Source organism: Haemorhous mexicanus, chromosome 3 (assembly GCF_027477595.1).
Source record: "Haemorhous mexicanus isolate bHaeMex1 chromosome 3, bHaeMex1.pri, whole genome shotgun sequence".
Classification (NCBI taxonomy): Eukaryota; Metazoa; Chordata; class Aves; order Passeriformes; family Fringillidae; genus Haemorhous; species Haemorhous mexicanus.
The window spans coordinates 114,012,699-114,016,832 of NC_082343.1; positions in this window are offsets into that span (position 1 = coordinate 114,012,699).

The following is a 4,134-nucleotide window of genomic DNA, read 5'->3' on the forward strand; positions in this document are numbered from 1 at the left end:
TCGGAGAAACATTTTTGGTGTCAGTGCTTTGATTTCTTGAGCTGCATGGTCTGTCTTGCTATTACTTTTCTTTTTTATTTTTATTTTTGTTTTGTTTTGAACAACGTCCTGTCTCCACCTAGACTAAAACAATCTTCCAGAGCGTTCCTTTCTGAGCAACCCCATGGCCTCATTCCCCTCAGCTCTTCCCACCTCATCTCACCACCCTGGTTCTGTCTAGACTAGGAAAGGAAGGGAGATCCCAGACCCCTCACCAAGCCACCAACACCAGCTGCGTTCACAGCAGCGTGAACTTAACTTTAGGTGCCACCAGAAGGGACATTCGGGGTTGCCATGGCTCAGTTGAATCTGCCAGCTCTGTTTTTTAAGAACTGTTTTGTGCTTTTTCCTGGTCTAGACAGACTCCCTGTTTAGATTGGCAGCGTTTACAGGTGTGTCTGGGTGTGTGTGTGCCTCTGTGTGTGCATCTGTGGATGTGCACACCTGGCTCCCAAGGGGGGAGCTGGTATCCCGTGTATGTTTGTGGATATATATGTATATATGTGGATATATACATATATATATATCTATAATAGATATAATATGTGTGCTAGCCACGCATATTAGTGCATGCAAACATACCTTTGTAATTTAGCAATTTTGTCTTTGATGGTAAAATGCCTTGTCTATAATGGGTTGCAAAAATTTGGAAGTGAGGTCTGGTACAATGTCAGCTCTATCTGATTTCTTAATTTTCTCAGATCTCCTCTTTTTCTCTAGGGAGTTTTATATTCCAAACTATGCCAATGTTTCAGTCCTTAATTTCCTTGACTAGTGTGTGTGAGAGAGCTCTTCCCCCATTTTTAAAGAACTGTTAACAACAACAAAAAATGAGTGATATGAGTATGTAATTCTTTCTCAGGAGTATGCACTATTTTATTTTCTTCTGTTTCCTAAAGCTTTGCCCGCTTGGCTTATGAGCTTCTTCAAAGAGGACTAGAGATCCCTACACAATATATCAGGTACAGAGAAAAAAAATCCACAATTCTGATATTCTGATACTTTTTATTTTTTGCTTTTTTTGCTTTTTCAAATCAAAGCCAGTTGTTACTGAATTCTGTAGGTGCACTTCTTTAAAGAAGCTCAAAGGGAATAATTTGAACAAGATAAAAATATAAGTTGAAATCGAGGTGTACTGTTACAAAGAGAAAAAGAGCTGTGTTGAATGTTACGGCACTTGCTTGGCACTAGGGTTTTGTACCCAGGGAGGAAAGAGTTGCCATGTGAGCTGGCTCCTCGTGATGGGAGTGGGGAGGGTTTGCCAGGGAATATCCTGATTTCTGAGCTCAATCTGAGGAAATCTGTTTCTCTTAGAAAGCTTTTTTTTTTTTTTTTTAATGTCTTGTGACTCTTGCTTTGCAACAAGTCGCTGTGGTGAGGGGGGCACAAACTTCTCAACTCCAATGTTTTTCTTGGTGGTTTGGTGTCTGACAGGATGTCTTATGCATATGATTTGGGGTGGTGGGCATGAAGGGGAAGTCTTATTTCTTTCCTCTCTCTTTTTTTCCTTTTTCAACATACATTTCTCTGTCCTCTGTGGTAGAAATAACGCTGAAGTGTAAGGATATGAATTTCTGTTTGGATTCTGCCATGTTGGGTAATTGCATGTTTCTCAGTGGGGTAGGGCTCGTGCACTAACACATCTTTTTACTTATGTCAGAACTGGGTGTGGGTAAAACTCCTGGAGTCTCTGGTAAAATTCCAGTGGGGTCAGGCCTCCCCCTAGGATCCCTGTGAAAGCTGCAGGACTCAGTCCCCCCATCCCAAGCAGGCACACCTGAACTCAAAACAAGTGGGAGAGAGAGAGAGAGAGAAACCTTAGCCTTCCTTTCATTTTGAGATACCTTCCAAAGTGGATAGTGAGGAAGAAATAATCCTGCAATGCTCTCAGCATCCTTTGACGAAATGCTCTCAAAACAAAAGAGCAGATCCTCTTGTCCCCCTTAGTGCCCTTGGCTCTCTGAGGCGTGGTTGCAGCTGAGAGTCTGCTCTGCTTTTCAAATCTTCTTGCAGACAGGTCTCAGCTCTTGTTCTCTGCTTGTGATTTGGGCACTCATGGCAATAGAAATCCAGGGATCATCCAGCCCCTCCCGAGCTGCTTCTTGCTCATGTACCTTTGGTTCTTCTGGGGTTCTTGGGGCTCTCCTGTGAGAAAATAGGGGAACTGAGGCAGACAGCCTTCTCCATGGATTGTTGGGATGAGTTGGAGCCAGTCTTAGACCCTGGCATGTCCCTGCCAGTGGGTTTGGTTGTGGCTGGGGTTGTCACGTCCCTGTGGATGTCACCAAGAGGAGGTGTGGTGGTCAAACCATGGGTCCCCCACCAGCAGGCTGGGGACCTTCAGACTGAAAAACAACATCCCCAAATCTTACCCCTTGCCAACCACCCCAAAGTTGGTCAGGCTTCTGGGGAAGGACAATCCAGGCTCCAGTGTAGGACATGGGCCAGGCTCCAGTGTAGGGCATGGGCCAGCAGTGATGCAAGAGAAAGGGAAAGAGGGAATCTGGGCAGGAACAAAGGCCCCACCTGGGAGCACAGCTCCCTTCTCTGCCTGATGGGAATATCTTGTTTATTGGAGCAGAGCACCAAGTGTGGGATGTCGCTTTGCCTTCCCCCTGCAAACAGGATTTGTGAGGAGCCTGTGGGTTCAGCCCTTCAGCACTGCCCAGCCCAGTGGGGATTTTGGATGTGAGACCCCAGATTATCTCTCAGCCTTCCACATCCCCAGCTGCATGTGCAGGGCCACGGGAACCTGCCCCCTGCTGCCCCAGAGCTTCCAGCTGAAGGCTTTGGGGCCATGTTGGGAATGGCCTCTCCTTGTGCTTGGGGAAATGTAGGGAATTCTCCTTTTAACTGCAGAGGACAGTGTCCCACCACCACTGTGGGTTAATGGGGAGAGGGAACCCTTGGGCCTTCTTGGGGAAAGAATTTCATATGTGAGGGCCTGATCCTGCTGCTGCTGAAACCTTCCCTAGACACAGGTTTGGTCACCTGGACCACGCCTAAACCTTGAGCAGGTTGAGGGAAGAGTTTCAGTCTGTCCCTTGTGCCTTCTACCTGGAGGAGACAAACTGCAGTGCTCAGGCAAAATAAATCCAAATTCCCATGGATTGCAGTGGGATGCCCTCCCCCCACTTGCTCCCCAAAGTGTGGAGATAAAATCCACGAGGTTTATGACTTAATGCAATCAGGCAGAAATCAGGAGAGGAGCACATCCCCAGCCTACTGCTGGTCCCAGAGGGAATTATTCCTCGCTTGGTGGCTTCTACCAGTCCTGAGTACAGAGGTCCCCCCCAAACCAAACTCAGCCTCCTTCTGGAAAGTATTTTCCTGCTCCCCTCCACTTTCCCCTCCTGACTACTTCTGTTGGCTGGGCACCTCAGACGTTTATCTGATAATTGAGTTATTAAAAGATTTGGTTTCCTCGGGATCATGAATCAATAAACAGGAGGATTAACAAGGCAGCTTTGCTTTGTAACTCAAGGGAAAAGTTTGAGGAGAGACCATGAAAAGTTTGTTTTCAAACCAAACAGGTGGGTTGCTGCAAATTTTATTTCGTTCTTAGTCTCACTTTTTTTTTTTTTTTTTTTTTTTTTTAATAACGATTCTTTTTTTTGCCTTTGGAAAGATCTTTACCTTCGTACACTCCCTGACTTTTTTTTTCCTGGTTGTTATTCACACAAGATGTGATGGAAACAAGAAGCCAATTTCATGGGAATCCTTTTACAACCCGATGGTTTCTTTAAAATCGGGTTGTGTCTTGTCCCACCTAATAGAAATTCTCTGTGAGAAGCTGTTTAAAGTCCCTTTGCACCCCAGACCAATCTCTCCCCAAATCCCCAGATTTGCATTTGGGGCTGGGAGGGAGCGGGGAAGGATGGTTTTAAAACCTTTAGCTGCGCCCTAAGGGCTTATTCCCTTCTCCCGCTCCTCTCTTTCTGATCGGTTTATCACACAGACCTGTCCGGCTCTGTTTTAATACATTTCTCGGAGAATTTGGTGCTTGTTTCAGCTGCCGTAAGCATTTACCAGATCGACCCAGACAACCTCCCCCTCCCCTCCGGCTTCCCTGTGTGAGAGAGACCGTAGGCTTTT